Source organism: Lissotriton helveticus, chromosome 4_1 (genome assembly GCF_964261635.1).
Source record: "Lissotriton helveticus chromosome 4_1, aLisHel1.1, whole genome shotgun sequence".
NCBI classification, from domain to species: Eukaryota; Metazoa; Chordata; class Amphibia; order Caudata; family Salamandridae; genus Lissotriton; species Lissotriton helveticus.
Window position 1 is genome coordinate 76754239 of NC_136063.1, and position 22278 is coordinate 76776516.

Below are 22278 nucleotides of genomic sequence, written 5' to 3' on the forward strand. Positions count from 1 at the left end.
TTGGGAGCTAGCATCATCAGGAAGAAAACAACAGGAATCTCGTGAGCTGACGCTTGACAGTTACTGTGCGCATAACCGCACGCTCTAGGCGACACAAAAAGCTGTGGTCTGCTTTTTAAAGCCCACTCACTAAATGTCTCGCCAGAGCAGCGCATGAGCTGGCTCAGGCAAGACTTAAAAAGGGTTGGGCACGCTGACCCTGGACTGTTTCCAATCTTATAATTAACTTGTGGTTTGGAACAGCTAATCGGGCCGCACACGGGTGCACCTCCACAAACTGCAGCAGAAGGGCAAAATGGTCACCTACGCACTCTGCAAACTATACGTGACTTTGGGCAGTCCATCAACAATGGCCATACAAAGAGTCTTGAGGGCTAAACTTTTACCATCCCTCAATTATGCGTAACAGGCATTCCCAGGGAAATTTGAGCAAGACCAAGAAAAAATACATTGCACCGCCTAAAAAAAGTTATTCTGTTTACCAGCCTGCACCAGGAATACCTTAATTTGTTTGGAATTTGATCTCAACCAACAAAAGCTAGAAGAGCTGGCGACTCTCGAAATACTTCTTTTTAACAACAGCGGCCCCTACAAACTCTATGAAGGCTGTTTTAAAATCGATTTTTCTACAATCCAGCAACCTATCTTGCTTTAGCCAAAGATCTTCTGCAGCTAGCTACAGAGAACTGGGACCCGAGCATAACCAACTACACTATTATTAAAGCAACAATAAAAAGCAATTGCGTCTACGCTCTCGCACTCTGGATATGGAATCCCTGGCAGCAAGAGGCTTTCATGAGACTCAAAGTCGGAACCTTCATCTAATACAGGCCGTGGGGAGGCAAGCCCTACACATGTTTTTAGCTGCCAGACTCCACCCTCTCCCTTTAAAAGAACTATATCCAACTCTGAATACAAGACCAGGCATTTGGGAGTGCCGCTTCTGCAATTACAAACGAGAATCCCTGGCCCATATTCTACTTTGCTGTTTAGCCCTTCAACTAGTTCGTAGCATTTACCTTAGGCCGATCCTTCTCCAATTGGGCACTCATACAGCAAAAGAGGCAGTCCAAGAACTTTACACTTTGGACATTGTAAAGCACATGGCCAGTTTGGGGAAATTTGTTTAAAATATCCACATACTATTGAAAGGAAACTCTCCACACGCAGAGTGGGGCTCAAACTTCGGGTTCTTTAAAAAGGAGGGCCTGGGCCGTGGATGCTTAGCCAATATCAAACCTTTGACTTGCTCTGCCCATTAAGGTTTTTATAACCAATGTCTTATCTTATATACAAAAATTAAATGGAGATTTTAATAAATGTTTTGATATAATATTTATTGTTTTACACTTTGAAATGCTGCTCTCTTCCTTTTTAATCATGTTGCATTTTGCAATGGTTTTGATTAACCGCACAAATAAAAGCATCATTCATTCATTCCTACAGGAGGAGGGTCAGAAGAGTACCAAGACTACAGGAGGAGGCTCAGAGGAGCACCAAGACTCCTGGAGGAGGGTCAGAGGAACACCGAGCCTGCAGGAGGAGGGTCAGAGGAGCAACAAGACTGCAGGAGAAGGGTCAGAGGAGCACCGAGACTGCAGGAGAAGGGTCAGAGGAGCACCGAGACTGCAGGAGGAGGGTCAGAGGAGCACCAAGACTGCAGGAGGAGGGTCAGAGGAGCACTGAGACTGCAAGAGGAGGGTCAGAAGTGCACCGCGAGTGCAGGAGGTGGGTCAGAAGAGCACCGAGAGTGCAGGAGGAGGTTCAAAGGAGCACTGAGACCAGAGGAGGAGGGTCCAGAGGAGCACTGAGGCTCTTGGAGCTCAGAGGAGCACTGAGGCTGAGGGCTCAGAGGAGCACTGAGGATGCAGGAGGAGGGTCAGAGGAACACAGAAACTCTAAGAGGTCAGAGGAGCACTGGGACTGCGAGGACTCAGAGGAGCACTGAGGCTTTAGGACAGAGGTCTTCAATCTGTGGGGCGCGACCCCTCGGGGGCCGTGGAGGACGGGGAAGGGGGTCGCGCATTTCCCAGCCTCACTTTTGCATGGATTCCGAAAGGCTTGTTTTCATTTTGGAAAAAGACAGCCCTCCTGGGACAACTGATTTCGCTCGTTAAAATGCGCAGTGCTGTGAAAATCTTTCGTGCCAGTGTGCCTGGTCGCCTGAAAGAAATGCAAATGTGCCCTATTAGTTAATCAGTAAGTGCATAGGGTGAATGGGACCCCATGAATCACTCCAACCTTTGTGATGACAAAGATTTGTTTTCTTTTTTTTAATGGTAATGCAAAATGTTAACTGGGCTGTGATGTGTTTCCTTTTAATCCTAACTGTATTTACACGGCCCTTAGTACCCCTAAGGATTTGTTGATATACTGTGTGTAATGAAATGCAATGCAAGTATAATTTAATGACTTGCATATTCACAGTCCTTTCTGTCACAGGCTTTGACCTCACAGCACTAAAAATACACCAGTCACTTTCTCCACTGCACCAACCAAGATTTAATTTTGTGGCTCCTTGGTTACACATAGACCTTTGCAGTGCATTAACCCCTTCGATGCTCATTACGAGCTCATCTCGTCATGCAGTACACTGCTGGTGTGCTCACGACGAGCTGAGCTCGTCATGAACAATGGCAAATCAGGAGTACCAGCACTCAGGGGAAATTGCCTTAGCACTGAAGTGGTTAACTAATAGAGGTTTCATAATGTACTACAGTGTATTTCCCACTGAGTAACAACTTTTAAAATCTATTTTTCATTTACGCTGCCCATTATTTTATATGTACGTAACTGATGGTGAAAGACCTAATAAACGTACAGAATATTTTGGAACTTATTTAGGAGAGGATTGCACCACCAGAGCATCCCTTTTTTGGATGCTCCGGCGGTGCAAGTGTCTCAATCATACCTATGAGGGGACACAAAGTCACCCTGCATGGCCTCATAAATATGGAGTGAGACAAAGCAGCGCAAGCCACTGCGTTGCCTTACTCTGCGTCAAGAAGGTGTTCCAGAGGCGTTGATTGGGGTTTCCCATGTAACACCCATGGATTTCGATGCTGCCCCATATTTACAAAATCATGCAAACCTGGGTCACCACAAAAAATTTAAACCTCCCCAGCAGAGGCTGGGGAGGTGTTTTCTTCTTTCCATGCATTCTGCAGCACACATGGAAAGTAGAAAACACATCTTTGTATGGTTTTTGAGACGGAAGGCGGCCCTTCCAGCCCAAAAAGTCCTGTCTATCTATGTTGGTGCTAGGCACCAATTTGTGCGCCAATGCAGGGGGAAAGGACAGGAATGCGCCGTATTTCATTAATATGGTGCATTCCTGCCCTTTCATATTGGCGTAGGGCAGCGCAGCAAATAGACTCGCGGCGCTGCCCTATGCCAATTTCTTGTAAATGAGGCCCTTTGTTTTTAGATACACCCTGGCCACGCCCCCACGCTCACTGACCTTTGGTTGGCTAAACACTGTTTAATATTATTTCCCCACCGTAATGACCAGGTTCTAGAAGTTTTTGTCAGGAGGTGGTCTTTGGGCTAAAATAATTTCACAAGGGGGTCTCAGCATCAAACTTTTGTAGACCTCTGCTCTAGGAGCTCAGAGGAGCACTGAGGCTCTAGGCGGTCAAAGGAGCACTGAGGCTGCGAGGGCTCAGAGGAGCACTGAGGCTCTAAGAGGTCAGAGGAGCACTGAGGCTCTAAGAGGTCAGAGGAGCACAGAGACTGCGAGGGCTCAGAGGAGCATAGAGACTGCGAGGGCTCAGAGGAGCACAGAGACTGCGAGGGCTCAGAGGAGCACAGAGACTGCGAGTGCTCAGAGGAGCACAGAGACTGCGAGGGCTCAGAAGAGCAATGAGGTTCTAGGAGGTCAGAGGAGCACTGAGGCTGCGAGGGCTCAGAGGAGCACAGAGACTGCGAGGGCTCAGAGGAGCACAGAGACTGCGAGGGTTCAGAGGAGCATAGAGACTGCGAGGGCTCAGAGGAGCACAGAGACTGCGAGGGCTCAGAGGAGCACAGAGACTGCGAGGGCTCAGAGGAGCACAGAGACTGCGAGAGCTCAGAGGAGCACTGAGGCTGCAGGGGCTCAGAGGAGCACTGAGGCTGCAGGGGCTCAGAGGAGCACCGAGACTGCGAGGGCTCAGAGGAGCACAGACTGTGAGGGCTCAGAGGAGCACAGAGACTGCGAGGGCTCAGAGGAGCACAGAGACTGCGAGGGCTCAGAGGAGCACATAGACTGCGAGGGCTCAGAGGAGCACAGAGACTGCGAGGGCTCAGAGGAGCACAGAGACTGCGAGGGCTCAGAGGAGCACAGAGACTGCGAGGGCTCAGAGGAGCACAGAGACTGCGAGAGCTCAGAGGAGCACTGATGCTGCAGGGGGCTCAGAGGAGCACAGAGACTGCGAGGGCTCAGAGGAGCAATGAGGTTCTAGGAGGTCAGAGGAGCACTGAGGCTGCGAGGGCTCAGAGGAGCACAGAGACTGCGAGGGCTCAGAGGAGCACAGAGACTGCGAGGGCTCAGAGGAGCACAGAGACTGCGAGGGCTCAGAGGAGCACAGAGACTGCGAGGGCTCAGAGGAGCACAGAGACTGCGAGGGCTCAGAGGAGCACAGAGACTGCGAGGGCTCAGAGGAGCACAGAGACTGCGAGGGCTCAGAGGAGCACAGAGACTGCGAGAGCTCAGAGGAGCACTGAGGCTGCAGGGGGCTCAGAGGAGCACTGAGGCTGCAGGGGCTCAGAGGAGCACTGAGGCTGCAGGGGCTCAGAGGAGCACTGAGGCTGCAGGGGCTCAGAGGAGCACTGAGGCTGCAGGGGCTCAGAGGAGCACTGAGGCTGCGAGGGCTCAGAAGAGCACAGAGACTGCGAGGGCTCAGAGGAGCACAGAGACTGCGAGGGCTCAGAGGAGCACAGAGACTGCGAGGGCTCAGAGGAGCACAGAGACTGCGAGGGCTCAGAGGAGCACAGAGACTGCGAGGGCTCAGAGGAGCACAGAGACTGCGAGAGCTCAGAGGAGCACTGAGGCTGCAGGGGGCTCAGAGGAGCACTGAGGCTGCAGGGGGCTCAGAGGAGCACTGAGGCTGCAGGGGCTCAGAGGAGCACTGAGGCTGCAGGGGCTCAGAGGAGCACTGAGGCTGCAGGGGCTCAGAGGAGCACCGAGACTGCGAGGGCTCAGAGGAGCACAGACTGCGAGGGCTCAGAGGAGCACAGACTGTGAGGGCTCAGAGGAGCACGGAGACTGCGAGGGCTCAGAGGAGCACGGAGACTGCGAGGGCTCAGAGGAGCACGGAGACTGCGAGGGCTCAGAGGAGCACGGAGACTGCGAGGGCTCAGAGGAGCACGGAGACTGCGAGGGCTCAGAGGAGCACGGAGACTGCGAGGGCTCAGAGGAGCACGGAGACTGCAAGGGCTCAGAAGATCACTGAGGCTGCAGGGGCTCAGAGGAGCACGGGCTCAGAGGAGCACGGAGACTGCGAGGGCTCAGAGGAGCACGGCGACTGCGAGGGCTCAGAGGAGCACGGCGACTGCTAGGGCTCAGAGGAGCACGGAGACTGCGAGGGCTCAGAGGAGCACAGAGACTGCAGGAGGAGGGTCAGAGGAGCACTGCGGCTCTAGGAGCTCAGAGGAGCACTGAGGCTCTAGGAGCGCAGAGGAGCACTGAGGCTCTAGGAGCGCAGAGGAGCACTGAGGCTCTAGGAGCGCAGAGGGCTCAGAGGAGCACTGAGGCTCTAGGAGCTCAGAGGAGCACTGAGGCTCTAGGAGCTCAGAGGAGCACTGAGGCTGTAGGAGCTCAAAGGAGCACTGAGGCTGCGGGGGCTCAGAGGAGCACAGAGACTGCGAGGGCTCAGAAGAGCACAGAGACTGCGAGGGCTCAGAGGAGCACAGAGACTGCGAGGGCTCAGAGGAGCACAGAGACTGCGAGGGCTCAGAGGAGCACAGAGACTGCGAGGGCTCAGAGGAGCACAGAGACTGCGAGGGCTCAGAGGAGCACAGAGACTGCGAGGGCTCAGAGGAGCACAGAGACTGCGAGGGCTCAGAGGAGCAGAGACTGCGAGGGCTCAGAGGAGCACAGAGACTGCGAGGGCTCAGAGGAGCACAGAGACTGCGAGGGCTCAGAGGAGCACAGAGACTGCGAGGGCTCTGAGGAGCACAGAGACTGCGAGGGCTCTGAGGAGCACAGAGACTGCGAGAGCTCAGAGGAGCACTGATGCTGCAGGGGGCTCAGAGGAGCACAGAGACTGCGAGGGCTCAGAGGAGCAATGAGGTTCTAGGAGGTCAGAGGAGCACTGAGGCTGCGAGGGCTCAGAGGAGCACAGAGACTGCGAGGGCTCAGAGGAGCAATGAGGTTCTAGGAGGTCAGAGGAGCACTGAGGCTGCGAGGGCTCAGAGGAGCACTGAGGCTGCGAGGGCTCAGAGGAGCACTGAGGCTGCGAGGGCTCAGAGGAGCACTGAGGCTGCGAGGGCTCAGAGGAGCACTGAGGCTGCGAGGGCTCAGAGGAGCACTGAGGCTGCGAGGGCTCAGAGGAGCACAGAGACTGCGAGGGCTCAGAGGAGCACAGAGACTGCGAGGGCTCAGAGGAGCACAGAGACTGCGAGGGCTCAGAGGAGCACAGAGACTGCGAGGGCTCAGAGGAGCACAGCGACTGCGAGGGCTCAGAGGAGCACAGAGACTGCGAGGGCTCAGAGGAGCACTGAGGCTGCAGGGGGCTCAGAGGAGCACTGAGGCTGCAGGGGGCTCAGAGGAGCACTGAGGCTGCAGGGGGCTCAGAGGAGCACTGAGGCTGCAGGGGCTCAGAGGAGCACGGGCTCAGAGGAGCACGGAGACTGCAAGGGCTCAGAGGAGCACGGCGACTGCGAGGGCTCAGAGGAGCACGGAGACTGCTAGGGCTCAGAGGAGCACGGAGACTGCGAGGGCTCAAAGGAGCACGGAGAACGCAAGGGCTCAGAGGAGCACTGAGACTGCAGGAGGAGGGTCAGAGGAGCACTGAGGCTCTAGGAGCGCAGAGGAGCACTGAGGCTCTAGGAGCTCAGAGGAGCACTGAGGCTCTAAGAGGTCAAAGGAGCACTGAGGCTCTAGGAGCTCAGAAGAGCACTGAGGCTGCCAGGGCTCAGAGGGGCACAGAGACTGCGGGGGGCTCAGAGGAGCACCGAGACTGCAGGAGGAGGGTCAGAAGAGCACCGAGACTGCGGGGGGCTCAGAGGAGCACAGACTGTGAAGGCTCGGAGGAGCACAGACTGTGAGGGCTCGGAGGAGCACAGACTGCCGGGGCCTTGGAGGAGCACAGAGAATGCCGGGGCCTTGGAGGAGCACAGAGAATGCCGGGGCCTTGGAGGAGCACAGAGACTGCGGGGACTCGGAGGAGCACAGAGACTGCGGGGACTCGGAGGAGCACAGAGACTGCGGGGACTCGGAGGAGCACAGAGACTGCGGGGACTCGGAGGAGCACAGAGACTGCGGGGACTCGGAGGAGCACAGAGACTGCGGGGACTCGGAGGAGCACAGAGACTGCGGGGACTCGGAGGAGCACAGAGACTGCGGGGACTCGGAGGAGCACAGAGACTGCGGGGACTCGGAGGAGCACAGAGACTGCGGGGACTCGGAGGAGCACAGAGACTGCGGGGACTCGGAGGAGCACAGAGACTGCGGGACTCTGAGGAGCACAGAGACTGCGGGACTCTGAGGAGCACAGAGACTGCGGGACTCTGAGGAGCACAGAGACTGCGGGACTCTGAGGAGCACAGAGACTGCGGGACTCTGAGGAGCACAGAGACTGCGGGACTCTGAGGAGCACAGAGACTGCGGGACTCTGAGGAGCACAGAGACTGCGGGACTCTGAGGAGCACAGAGACTGCGGGACTCTGAGGAGCACAGAGACTGCGGGACTCTGAGGAGCACAGAGACTGCGGGACTCTGAGGAGCACAGAGACTGCGGGACTCTGAGGAGCACAGAGACTGCGGGACTCGGAGGAGCACAGAGACTGCGGGGACTCGGAGGAGCACAGAGTCTGCGGGGACTCGGAGGAGCACAGAGACTGCGGGGACTCGGAGGAGCACAGAGACTGCGGGGACTCGGAGGAGCACAGAGACTGCGGGGACTCGGAGGAGCACAGAGACTGCGGGGACTCTGAGGAGCACAGAGACTGCGGGGACTCTGAGGAGCACAGAGACTGCGGGGACTCGGAGGAGCACAGAGACTGCGGGGACTCGGAGGAGCACAGAGACTGCGGGGACTCGGAGGAGCACAGAGACTGCGGGGACTCGGAGGAGCACAGAGACTGCGGGGACTCGGAGGAGCACAGAGACTGCGGGGACTCGGAGGAGCACAGAGACTGCGGGGACTCGGAGGAGCACAGAGACTGCGGGGACTCGGAGGAGCACAGAGACTGCGGGGACTCGGAGGAGCACAGAGACTGCGGGGACTCGGAGGAGCACAGAGACTGCGGGGACTCGGAGGAGCACAGAGACTGCGGGGACTCGGAGGAGCACAGAGACTGCGGGGACTCGGAGGAGCACAGAGACTGCGGGGACTCGGAGGAGCACAGAGACTGCGGGGACTCGGAGGAGCACAGAGACTGCGGGGACTCGGAGGAGCACAGAGACTGCGGGGACTCGGAGGAGCACAGAGACTGCGGGGACTCTGAGGAGCACAGAGACTGCGGGGACTCTGAGGAGCACAGAGACTGCGGGGACTCTGAGGAGCACAGAGACTGCGGGGACTCTGAGGAGCACAGAGACTGCGGGGACTCGGAGGAGCACAGAGACTGCGGGGACTCGGAGGAGCACAGAGACTGCGGGGGCTCGGAGGAGCACTGACACGGCGGAGGAGCAGAGAGGAGTACTGAGGCTGAGGGAGGAGGCTCAGAGGAACACTGTAAGAGGAGGGTCAGAGGAGCACTGAGACTGCAGGAGGTCAGAGGAGCACTGAGGCTCAGGAGTTCAAACGAGCACTGAGGCTGTGAGGGCTCATGGGAGCACTGAGGCTCTAGGGGCTCAGAGGAGCACTGAGGCTCTAGGGGCTCAGGGAAGCACTGAGGCGCCAGGGGCTCAGATGAGAACCGAGGCTGCAGGGGGCTCAGAGGAGCACTGAGACTGCGAGGGCACAGAGGAGCATTGAGGCTGCAGGAGGAGGGTTAGAGGAGCACTGAGGCTGCAGGAGGAGGGCCAGAGGAGCACTGAGGTTGCAGGAGGAGGGTCAGAGGAGCACTGACGCTCTAGGAGCTCAGAGGAGCACTGAGGATGGAGAATGATCAGAGGACTGAGAAGGTACAGGATAAGCAGCAGAGCACTGACTGGAGGAGCTACAGGGTCAGCAGCAGAGCACAGAGGAGCTACAGGATCAGCAGCAGAGAGATGACCGGAGGGGGGGGGGGTGGTACAGGATCAGCAGCAGAGCACTGACCAGAGGAGCTACAGGATTATCAAACACTCACCAGAAAATCTGAACCAAGACCGGACCGTCCAAGACCGAACCGTTATTAGTCTGAGCTTCCTTCAAATCCTTGCATCTGGAGCTGAGAACAGAAGTAATATAAAAAATTGACTGAGTGACAGTGTTGCCAGATTTTGAGGCCCGTCCCAAGCCCGAAGCTGCACAAGTAGAAACCCAAATTTAGCCCAACGCAGACCAGAGTCAGACTAAAAACCAGCCCAAAGTCACAACTCTCGAATTATACAGAAATAGTCATCAGAAACCACTTCAAGATTGAATCTAAATTATATTCAATATACAGATAGTAGGAGGAGTTAACTGAGGACCTGTGTTAATGCTAATCATTTCCATGACCCGTCCCCACTGTCACTTTGCAGCTTGTAACAGGCACTGCTAATGCTAGAATAGGAGAAAACACAGAGTTTAAGAAAGGCAGCAATAGTATTATGTACTATTTACTGCTCCCTCCAATTTGTTTTTGAGCAACCCCTAAAGTGAATTCCCAGTAGCCCCCATTTACCCCATAGCCCTCAAGGACCCCTCCCTCCCTCCTTCCCGAATGGAGTCTGACAACCTCCACTTCTATTTCATCCGCAGCATATATCTATGTCAACATTTGGGATAAAAATAAGAGGGAGATTCAAAGACAAACCACGGTAAAATGATTACACCTTTAACTTGTATTTAGGTTGGGGGTGGGGAACTTTAAGACCTAATTACATAAAATAATACTTTTTTGCTTACAAAATGTGCAGTCTCCTGCCTAAAATTAATGGTAGTACCACCTATGGGAGAGGAAGTGGCGTTACAGCCACGGCCATGTGTTGGAGCAGCAGCCGTGTGAGCTTCCCTCCCACAGAACAGGTAACACACAGACAGTAGCACAGCCACCTTCACTTATTTATTTATTTGAGTTTTATAAAGCACTAGCGTATAGACCCAAAGGTATCGGAGCGCTTTACAACAGCAACTTTTTACATCAAAGATAACAAGTCTACACAGAGCATCTGAGCCAGAGTGTTTTACTTATCATATAGCACTCATTCCTACTCTTACCATAAGAAACAAGCATTGGCTAAGCCAATAGGTCTCGCCTATACAAGAGGTATTGGCTGTGCCAATATGTTTTAGCGCTGTGGTACACCAGGGTGGCTGCTGCTCAGCATGGCTGAGTAAGTTGGGTAAAGGAGAGTGGCGTGGAGTGTCGTAACGTGGAGTAGAGTGGAGCGTTATGGAGTGGCGTACAGTGGAGTGGAGTGTCATGGGTAGCGCACAGTGTTGTGAAGCGTCTTGGAGGGAGTAGAGTGTCATAAAGTGGAAGAGGATGTAGTTGAGTGGCGCAGAGGGGAGCACAGTGTCAGAGTTGAGTAGAGTCTCGTACGGTGGAGTGGCACAGAGTGTTGTGGAGTAGCATAGAGGGAGTTGCTTAGAGTGGAGTTGAGTGCTGTAGAATAGAGTGGCATACAGCGGAGTAGACTGTTAGAGTGGAGTGGCACAGAATGGAGTAGTGTGTCATAGAACAGAGTGAAGTAAATTGGCATGGAGGGGTATAGAGGGAATTGCGCACAGTGTTGTGGAGTAGTGTTGTAGAATGGCACATAGTGGAGTAGAGTGTTGTGGATTGGCACACAGTGGAGCAGAGTGTCAGTGGAGCAGAGTTTAATGGAGTAGAGCATCAGAGATGAGCAGAGCGGCCTAGTGAAGTGGCGTGAGGTACAGAGGTGCAGAGCAGATTGGCGTAGAGTGCATTGGTTTAGAGTTAAGTGGTGTAGAAAGCATTGACGTACAGTAGAGTGGGGCACATTAGGTTGCAGTGGCGTAAAGTGCAATGACGCAGAGTGGAGTGGTGTAGAGCGCAATGGCGTAGAGAAGGGTGAAATGACAAGAGTGGAGTGGAGCAGGGTAGAATGCAGAGGTGTAGAGTAGAGTTGTGTAGAGAGCCGTGGCATAGAGTAGAGTGAAGTGGGGTGCTGCAAGGTATAATGGTGCAGGGTAGAGTGCAGTAGTATAGAGTAATGGCGTAGAGCAGAGTGCCACAGCATCGACTGCAGTTTCACAGAGTAGATTGTTTCAGAGTAGAGTGAAGTGGTGCAGAGTAGAATATAGTGGTGCAGGGTAGAGTGCAGTGGCATAGAGTGGCACAGTGTTGATTGCAGTGGTAAAAAGAGTGGAGTGACGCAGACTGGAGAAGAGTGGCACAGAATGCAGTGCCATAGAGTAGATTGCCTCAGAGCAGAGTGAAGAGGTGTAGGGTAGAGTGGAGAGGCATAGAGTATTGGCGTGGAGTGCATTGGCATAGAGTGCAGTATTGTGGAGTGGTGTAAAGTACGGCGGCGAAGAGAACAAGTGTGCAGAGTGGGGTACAGTGCACTGGCGTAGAGTGGTGCAGAGAAGAGAGGCATAGAGTGCAGAGCCAGAGTGCAGTAGATTAGAGTGGTGTACAGTGGTTTGGCGGAGAGTGCAGGGCGCAGAGTAGAATGGCAGACACAGTAGAATATCGTACAGTGCAATGATGTCGAGCAGAATGGCACTGAGTACAATAGTGTAGAGTGGAGTGGCGTGCAATGGTGAAGAGTGAAGTAGAGTGCAAAGGGGTAGAGTGGCATTGTAGAGTATAACGACGTACAGCACAGCGATGCAGAGTAGATTGGCATAGAGAGCTGTGGCGTAGAGTGTATTGGCTTTGAGTAAAGTGATGTAGAGTGCAGTAGCATAGAGTGCAGTTGCATGGCGCAGAGTGCAATAGAGTGTCATAAACTGCAGCGCAGAGTAGATTATTTTAGAGTACAGTGAAGTGGGGAAGAGTGCAGTGGTATAGAGTAGAGTGTCGTAGAGGGCAGAGTGGCTTAGAGTGGATTGGTGCAGAATTCAGTGGCAGATAGTGCAGTGTGGCAGAGAGTGCAGTGTGGCAGAGAGTGCAGTGTGGCAGAGTATCCTGTCGTAAAGTTCAGTGGAGTATAGTGGAGTGGCGTCGAGGGCAGTGGCACACAGTACAATGTCAAAGAGTGTAGTGATGTACAGTACAGTGGTGCAAAATAGAATGGCGTAGAGGGCAGTGACAGAGTGCAGTGGTGTAAAGTAGATTGACGTAGAGTGCATTGATTTAAAGTAAAGTGTTGTAGAGTGCATTGATTTAAAGTAAAGTGTTGTAGAGTGCATTGGCTTACAGTGCATTGGCATACAGGGCAGTGGCATAGAGTGCAGTAGAGCATAGTAGAGTAGTGTGAGGTTGAGAGCACTGGCGTAGAGTGGGATGGTGCAGAGAAGAGTGCAGTGGTGCGGGGTAGAGTACAGTGGGGTAACATGGAGTATGCATGATATTGTAGCGTGCTGCCATTACAGACAAAAGATCTTCAATTGAAATTACCTTTACATTTGCAATCACACACAGTTTTACTGATAAAAGTATACAGCACACAAACGATAATGTGTGGAAAAGTCATCACCCAATGTATTGATTTGATCGTCAACAAAATTCATTTAGATATTCAAATTTTGTTGTGCGCAAGGGAAAATAATTCAGTACAGCCATCCTCAAGCAGAACCCCCACTAGCCAGCATGATTGTCACATAAATCGTCTCATGTTTAAATCAGAGAAAGAAAAAGAAAAACCAAGCTCCTAGCAAGACACATCCTAACATTTTACTTCTGTCTTTGATTGCACAGCAAATGTGACAAGATAAGAACAAGATTCAAAAGCAGGTTTACAGAAAGCGAGTTTGTGGAAGAACACAGTATACAAGATTTTGGCAATGGAAGGGACGAACTCAACAGCCTAAAAGAAAGCCATCAAACAAACCACAAAGCTAATGGTAAGAAACGGGCGGTATGCATTCCTGGGTCAACTTTCTGAATGTCTCCAATGTCTTTAGCAAACCAGACAGCTGCGCTGTTTGATAGGCTGAGATGTAAAAAAGTAGTTATATGAATCTGAGCAGTGGAAGGATAGATGTCATCCAGTCAAAGGGATTGTAAATAAGCTACTTTCCAGGGGAATGACAAACACGAGAGGAAGAAAAGACATCAAGTAAGAAGCAAGCAAATAAGCGATTAGACAGGCAACCAATGATAAGCAATGGGCTGGGACAAAGTCCACTGGACGTTTTTGATTTGGTTCACAGAATGTCTTTTACGCACAGAGAGCTAAAAGGCATCTGTAGGCAAGATCTAAAAATAAGAGATCAATGCCAATGCCTAGGTTCTTCCATTGGGGGAATGGAACTATTGGGCTACTAAGGGTTTGGCGGGCTGAAGGGAGAGGGTGCAAATGCATGCGTGTGAGTGAGTGCATAGCTGGAAAGATGAAAGCATGTGTGCATGGATGAAAAGATGAATGTGTGAAAAGATGGATGCTTGTCACTATCTACACATTTTGAGGGCAGAGAAAACAAATGCTTCTCCAGCTCCATGAAACCCAAATCTGGGGAGAGGTTGCATTGTCATGGCTATGCTGGGATCAGGAAGGGACACATTTCAAGTCCCATAACATGATGCCATTTTGTTTCGAGTGAAAGTCTGGTGCATTGAGGAAAGTATAGCCACAACACAATGGGGCCACAGACAGTGCACGGACACACACTGGGGAATGTATTGATGCACCTGTGTCTGTGACGATGCGTCAATGGATGCCTTAGATTGGCAGCCTACTTGGATGGCTAAATAGGTATAGATGACTGCCTGGGTGTGATTGGATTGATAAATGAAGGTGTAGATGTGGTGGAAGTGAAGAGCTGGACGCCTTGGTCTATTCATAGCCTTCTCTAAGGGACTGCTTCTGGAAGCCACAATTTTCCAGCTGTAATGTGTGTTACAGAAGAATGTCTCCTGAAAAGTAGTACCAGAAAAAAACTCACAAAAGCACAAACAGATTCCAGGTGCTGGCAAACTTTGTTTTTTTTGTTTTTGTTTCAAATCTGTTTTTATTTTCCAACAAGAAAAAAGGGTCCCACTCCACAAGGGAAGCAGATACACAGCGCTAAGCCTACAACCCTATTGAGGGCCGGCCGCGTGATAGAGAGGCATAACAGATGGCATTAAAGTGCAGTGGGGAGGAGATTTATACACAGCGTTGCGCCTACAACCCCGTAGGGGCCGGCCGCGATCAAATGGTAAAGTACAACAGTAGGTAGTCCTGTGGAATGGTAAGACCCAGGGGGGCCTTTCTATGCTCTAGACGGGCAACAGGCCCGTATGAAACAACCATTTCAACGGGGCACCAAGGCCCAAAAAGAAGACAATAAGAGGAAGAGGAAGAGCAGTCAAGAGTAAGAGAAGCAGGAGAAAGGCAGAGGGCTAGGAGAGCAAGAGTAGAGACATCGCGCGGGGAAGGGGGGGCAGGGGGCTCAACATTCCAGTCTATTAACGGGGGCGGTGAGGCGCAGCGCTGGGGGGCATTCATGGAAGCAATCTGCTCGGATCAGGGGGGGCCAGAGCGTCCTCAAAAAATCTCAGTGCCCTGAGCTTAGTAGGCACATAACGCGCCCGTTCAACTTCGCAAAGGTATTTGACTAGGGGCTGCCACACAGCTTTGAAGCGGGTATCGCGCGCCTGCAGCTGGGCTGTGAATAGCTCCATCATGAGGACATGCCAGAGGCACAAGAACCAAGCCACGATTGGAGGTGCTTCGGGCTTCTTCTAATATAAGGCTATGAGCTGTTTGGCAGCACCCAGTATGTGAAGCGCCAGGATCCAATCACTCCTGGTAAGGGCCTTTAGAGCAGCAGGCTTAACACCCAGCAGGATGGTGGTAGTAAGTTCAGGCAGAGGAAATCTCAGCACCCCCCTGATGTGGCTAAGGACCTCCTTCCAGTAGAGGGTCAGCGCCGGGCACGCCAACCAGATATGAACGAGGTCCCCTGTTGCAGATCGGCACCGCCAGCACAGGGGCGAGGAGGCAGGGAACATCCGGTGCAGGCGCTGAGGGGTATAATACCATTGAGTCATTAATTTATAGGCATTCTCCCGCTGTGGGATGCTACGGTATTTTTTGGGTATGTCCCCCCAGAGCCTTTGCCATTGTGCAGGGGTAATGTCCGTGTCCGATAATGTCTGCCATCTGTCCTGATAGGGGTGGGAAGGCGGTGCTTGCGGGTGCTGTAGGAGCTGGTAAATACGCGAGACTAATCCTTTGGATTCGATGGGGTGGCGGGCCAGCCGCTCGAAGGGGGTGAAGGCGCGTGTGGCAGCCTGGTACATTGCATCTGAAGTCACCCAATGTCGCAACTGGGTATACTGCAGTTGTGCCGTCGCTGGGATACGGAACTCTTCTCTACATTGGACCAAAGGTTTTATTTTGCCCTCCTCGAATAGGTCCGTAACCATCCTGCAGTCTCCTTGCGTCCACTTGGCAAAGGTCCGCGTTTGATGCGCCGGCGGAAAAGAAGGGTTCCCTTCAATCGGGGTGTGCGGCGAGGGAAAGGTCGTAAGGCCTCTGCGGACAGCCACCGCATCCCAGATGTCAAGCACCGTCTTCGTGGGGACCGCCAAATAGGCACTCTTAGAGCGTGCCGCCCGCTGATGCAAGACTAGGTCCCAGATGGTACGTCCCGTCACGGCCCGATCCATATGGAGCCATCTCTTTTCACTCTCCGTCACCACCCACTCCACCACAAAGCGGAGGTGCGAGGCCCAGTAGATCGAGGCAAGCCAGTCCCCCCTTATCCCGCGGTGTCATTAACAATTTTTGAGAGAATCGAGGCCTCTTACCGCCCCAGATAAAGGCTGTGAGAGCACGCTGGAGTTTGCGAATGTCACGGAGCGGAATGGGCGTGGGGAGACACTGAAACAGATACAGGATTTTAGGGAGAATGGACATTTTGACGGCGTTGAGCCTGCCCAGCCACATCAACACTAGGGGCTTCCACTGCCGTAGATCCTCCAGGACCGATCGTCGATACTCCCGCCAGTTTACTTGCGACCATGTGTCCAGGGAAGGAGTTATCTGTAACCCGAGGTAACGGATGCTCTGGACGGCCCACTGGTATGGCGCCAGCTGCTTGAGGCGAGGGATGTCGGCCTCTGGAACAGTAATGTTGAGGGCCCCTGACTTACCGTGATTAATCTTAAGGCCAGAGGCCCGCTCGAAGAGGGTCAGCAAGGAGTGGAGAGCTGGCAGAGACTCGTCGGGGCAGGTGAGGAGAAGATCATCAGCGAACAGCGCCACCTTATTCTCGCAGCCCCCCATGCGGATGCCGTGGATGTCGGGTGCCCGACGGATCATGGCCGCTAGTGGCTCCACCACTAAGGCGAAAAGCAAGGGCGATAGTGGGAACCCCTGTCGGGTGCCCCTGTGAATGGGGAACGGCGCTGAGAGCTGCCCATTGACCCAAATCCGAGCCTGCAGAGCGAGGTATGGCGCCATGATCCTGTTGATTATGTCCGGTCCCAGTCCGAGCTTCCCCAGGACCGCCCTCAAGAAGGTCCAATCCACCCGGTCGAAGGCCTTCTCCGCGTCAAGCGAGAGGAGGCAGGCCGGACTTTTCCAATGCCGCGCCTTCCCCACCAGGTGAGCTATCTTGCGGACGTTGTCCGCCCCCTGTTGGTTGTGGATGAAGCCAACTTGATCCGGGTCTACAAGACCCGGCATGTGGGGGTCCAGACGCCTCTGGCAAACTTTTTAAGTTAAATGTACAGGCTTGTAAATGCTGAACTGCAGCTATGTTATATAATACGCCAGAGGGAAAGAAGGATAGTACCTTTGGCCAAAATAGAACCTTTGGCCAGAAAAAAGCTTTCTAGAATGCAGAGGATGCATATCTCGTTGCTTTGTGGTACTTCAATGTGAATTCACTGGCAAATAAAAAGTTAACAGCAAATAAAGGCTTCAGTGTGAAGGTTAGATAAATGTGCTTCCTCCCAGACCAGACAAAACAATAGCAGAGCCAGGAATGTACTAAGAAAATAAGAAATAAAAAACACAGTTCGCTTGTCAGCTTGTCACACATTGTCTTCCCAGAGTGTTTTACAAACATGTTTTCCATTTATTACGCTAAATCCTCGTGAAATTGTAACATTGGAGGGTGGCCACAGGTGAATCCTGGCTGAACAAAATCTGTTTGGAGTGGGACACCTGACTGTACAAGCGGCGTCCTTCAGAACGATAACAAGAGGTCACATGAAGGAGTGATGAACAGATGCTCTGCAAACAGCTTTAATACATTTGACATCCTCAATTAGAATGTTCCACACACTCAGGGATGGACACGGGGATTTAAAAAAAACTTTTTCACAATAAGGAGAAAACCAGGTCACCCCAATATGGACAAAGAGCTTCAACTTAACATCAAAAGAATCCCACATCACTTCAAAGTTGTCAGGGATCCAACCCACCTGACGTGTCCTCAACAGCGTGAATGCACCATGGACAACTACAGAGGCATTGTCAGCCTCAAGACCTACAACAGTCACAGCACCACGAACTCAGGATGGCTGCAGGAGGCTGAGAAGAGAATATTTCCCAGAACACAACTGGCAAGAAAAGGGCTGGACTAATCCACCATATCTGACAAGTCGCCAATCCAGACACTGTTTCCCACTTGAAAAACTTAGTTCGATAGTTGGAAATATCCATGAACCACTAACTTCTAGTTGCATCTAAACCAGCTGCCCGTTCACCAGGAATCCAAAACGTGCAAAGTTGGAATAACTCGGCCCTCCCAAAGAAACACTGTCAGGATTTCCGGTGCTGCAGCTTATGGTCTTGGTGTTGTATTAGGAGGTGCAGTCTGTTTCTGTGCGCCCCTCTTGTCATAACTGAGCACACTCGTCACTTCCCCTCTGTCTTTTGTACTTCCTGCTCTTGTCCAGAATAAAGACTCTCCTCTCATGTCTGCTTTCACACAGTGTGGATGCCTGGGGGCTGGAGTGGCAGTCTATTTCCTTGTGTTGAAATATTCTCCTCTTCCCTTCTCAGCCTTGCCCCTGGAGCTCATTACACAGCACCTTGATGGTTACAACAAGAGACAGTGGCACTTTGTTATGTTATGTTAATTTCGATTTATATAGCGCCAAATCACCGACAGGTCTCTTAGCGCTTGCTTTGGGAACCCGTCCTGGCTTTCCCTGCAAGATAACCCCTACTGGGCATCCCCAAGGTGAAGACCAGGCATCCCATCGCAGTGGGGCCGTAGTGGAGATTAAGCAAGCTATTGCCCAGAGTTGCAGAGTGTGAACCCATGATTCGAGTAGGCACCGAGGCGAGAATTATCGCGTCCGTGGACATTTTGAGCTCAAGACCCTGCCGCGTCGGGAATTGAACCCTGGTCCCGGGTCTGACCTCTGCATCAGGGTCTGCCTCCTTTAACCAGTGAGCCACACTTCTCCACTTTGCAGCCACACTCTATTCCTACGGCCCCAAAGCATACGAGTACTTGCAGCAAACAGGCTTTAGCTTACCGGAGCCCAACACTTTACTAAGGTGCGTTCAAGCTTATGTCTTTCAAAGGTTTGGTGTCCTTTGCTGAGTAGGTGTCAGTGTAGGGGAGTTGTATATTTGTGTGTGTTTTGATTGTGATGTAGGACATATCCTGTTATATTGGTTTGTATGGCAATGTTTTTGACCAAATTTATCAATTACTGTTCCTCCTTGCACTCCTGTAAAGCGCTCTGATACCTCTGGGTCTAGCCAGCGCTACATAAAACCTTTAAAATAAATAAATATGTAGCTTAAAAAGTGGCAGCAGGGAACTGCTACTTACTGTCTGAAACCCTCAATGATGTAGAAGTAACAGTATTACAACCCACATATTAAGATCAAGAACGCAAGGTATTATGGGTACTTTTAGACGGAGCACAATTATCTTCCGAAGTTGAATGTCTTTTTACAACACGAGATTTACAACCATTCGTGGAGGAATGGCAAACGTTAGTAAACACAATCACTTGTAAACACATGGTGACCACAGTATTGCATTGCCCTGATCGTTCATATAGTGCTATACTGTACCGTGCTGTAGCTGGTTTTATAGCGCTTCATAGTTTTGCATCACACTTAAACTCAATGTCAGCGAGGGGAATGGGTGAAGGGAAGATTTTCCGATGCTTTGTCTGTAAATCTCGCGGGTGGGGCCTGGCCTCCCATGTCGTGGCCCATCTGACATGTCCACACTGTGTTGACACAGCCACGCCCTGCAGGCCCAGACCGTGCACACTCCAGTGCAGCACTCACACTAGCACCACACACTGCAAACCGAAAGTAAAATATCTGCGTGAGGATTACCATGGACACGAGGCAGGACTCCGCATACCCTGCAGTTTAGAGAGAAAATGGCAGATCTGTCCAATCGGACACAATACCCAAACAAGCATTTTAAGTACAAGGGTCGCTTCAAGCTTTCACTTCAAACTTACCCTAAAGTCCGCACTGAGTCTGCCCAGAGTCGAGCCCTTCCGAGCACAGGCTGCGGGGGCAGCAGCTCCTATAGGCCGAGGGTGCAGCGGCTCCTACAGGCCGAGGGTGCAGCGGCTCCTACAGGCCGAGGGTGCAGCGCCTCCTACAGGCCGAGGGTGCAGCGCCTCCTACAGGCTGCAGCTGCTGCCTTCGTTTTGGTGCTCGAAGCCCGCCAAAGACCCAGTTCAGATGTCTGAAAAAGCATGGAATTTGGAGAACTGAAAGCAGAACTGCTTCCGGGTCACGACAACACCGAAGGGCAACAACTAGACCTCCTATGTTCAAGCTATGCATTAAAATCGAGGAGCCATCTTGGATGAGGTTGAAGAGAACCTTTTTGTTAAAACGTCATGCAATTTATATTTTGGGGGATGTGGGGGGGAGGGGGAGGGGGTTGGGGACTTGTTTTTTTAAAGTATTTTTTTTACCGAATATGGGTATTTGTATTTATAGACTCGAATCCTGGCTTGTTCCAATATGAAAGCAGGTCTACAGTACCAGAATGCATATCAAACAAGCATTTGCAATGCAGTAGGTGTTGCATTTACACAAGACCTATTGCATTGCAAATGGTAGGCATCGCAGACAAAGGGAGGCGGGGGAAGAAGGCACGGACAACAGGAGGGGAGAAGGAGGCACGGACAATGGGAGCGAGGGCGGGAGTGGGAAAGACGGCACCGGACAACGGAAGGGAGGGCAGGGGTGAAAAGGAGGTGTAAAGTCAATCAATCAATCAGGGGTTTGTATAGCGCGCTACTCACTTGTGAGGGTCTCAAGGCGCTAGGGAGGGGGCGGCTTCGGATCAAGTCGTGGGGCCCTAGGCCCTCATACAATAATAGTAAGGACACAGACTCTGTACTTAGATGGTAGAACTTGCCCAGGGTACGTGCGTCCGGACCCTTTTAGTTACAGGGTCACATGTCCTTTGACGCCTGCGCTGGATCGGTGTGGGGTGCATACATGCCAACATTTTAGGACAGGGACGTGGGAGATTTAAAATAAAAAATCGTGAGAATGAAAATTCCTCATTGACTTCTATTGTTGAAAATGCAATTTCAGGTGGGAGACAGCTAAAATAAAGCAATTTTTGGCTTGAAAAATCGGTAGTCTCCCTCCTGAATCGGTTCTATTGGCATGTATGGTTGGGTGGGGTGTGAGCCAGCCCTCGAGGAGTGGCTGGTACTTTGGAACACTAGAACAGTGACCAGCAGGTCACTACAGAAGGCACTGACAATGGGAAGGAGAGCGGGAGAGTGGGAAAGATGTCACGGACAATGGGAGGGCAGAGAGAGGGGAGAAGAAGGCACGGACAACGGGAGGGAGGGCGAGGAGGTGGAAAAAAGGCACAGACAACGGGAGGGAGAGTGCCGGGGTGAAGGCACAGACACGGGAGGGGAGGGGGAGGGGAGTAGAAGTCTCAGACTACGGGAGGGAGGGCAGGGGTGGAAAGGAAGGCACCGGTAACGGGAGGGTTGGGGAGAAGAAGGCACGTACAACAGGAGGGAGGGCAGGGTGGAAAAGAAGGCACAGACAACAGGAGGGAATGCAGGGGGTGGAAAGAAAAGCACGGACAACGGGAGGGCAGGGGGGAGAAGGCACGGAGAACAGGGGGGGAGAATGCACGGGCAACGGGAGGGAAGGCAGGGTGGAAAACAAGGCACCAAAGCACGTTGTGAGAACCTCATTAAAGAAAATAGTGCTCACACTCTAAATAACAGTACCATGTAACAGCTGAAGTAAAGGGGCCAGTCGCCATGGGAGGTGACAAATGAAGAGGAGGCGATACTAAGGAGGGACAAGGCTATCAACGAATCAGAAGCCAGAAGTTAGGATAGACAAGGACACAAGCCAATGGCAAATATGGGCGGAGATTCTTTCACCTACTTGTTAGGTTGAGCCTCGAGCCAGCACGCATCTCGCAGAGCAGCGCATGCCTCCAGGCTCTAGGCTCAACCTAAAACATTTCCTAAATCTATCCTATGTGTGGCCTCCGTTTCTCGTCCTGGTCACCAGGGCATCAATCCTATAGCCCTTGCAGCTCTCGCCTGTGGTATATCTTGTGTCCCTGTGTCATGCATGGTCGTCAATACCTGCAGCATATCTGCCCACACCGCTCAATCTTCAGCAGCTTTTTTGTCCCTTTTGTTTGACCTCATATGTAGGCTATTTAGCTAGTGACCATTTTAGGTCTCTGTTCTGAGTGCTCACTGTGGGGCCTCGTGGGCGCAGCCAGCTATTAGACATTCATCTCTTGAGTGTAATCTTTTTTAACTCATTTTTTAATCGATTGAACTTTGAGCACAAATTGAGTATCGTTAGGGGGCAGGATAGGGGTGGTAACAAAGTTGAAATTTCTGCTTCTGGTCGGTATCGCTACCCCTAACTCCAGGCATTCCAGGATGAAGTCCATTGAACAGGGAATATCCCACTTCACCATGAATTTACTGGCAAAAACA

At 52.3% G+C, this 22278-nt stretch overlaps 1 long non-coding RNA gene across 1 annotated transcript in view; it reads right to left on the reverse strand.

Moving 5' to 3' along the window:
- LOC144828350 (uncharacterized) overlaps nucleotides 1-20007 on the reverse strand; it is a 47743-nt gene extending 27736 nt beyond the window's left edge. The window contains exons 1-2 of the long non-coding RNA XR_013610430.1: nucleotides 19783-20007; nucleotides 9436-9516 (exon numbers count right to left, since the gene is read on the reverse strand). This is a non-coding gene — a long non-coding RNA (uncharacterized LOC144828350). The remainder of the gene's footprint in view (nucleotides 1-9435; nucleotides 9517-19782) is intronic.
- Between the last annotated feature and the right edge of the window lie 2271 nt (nucleotides 20008-22278).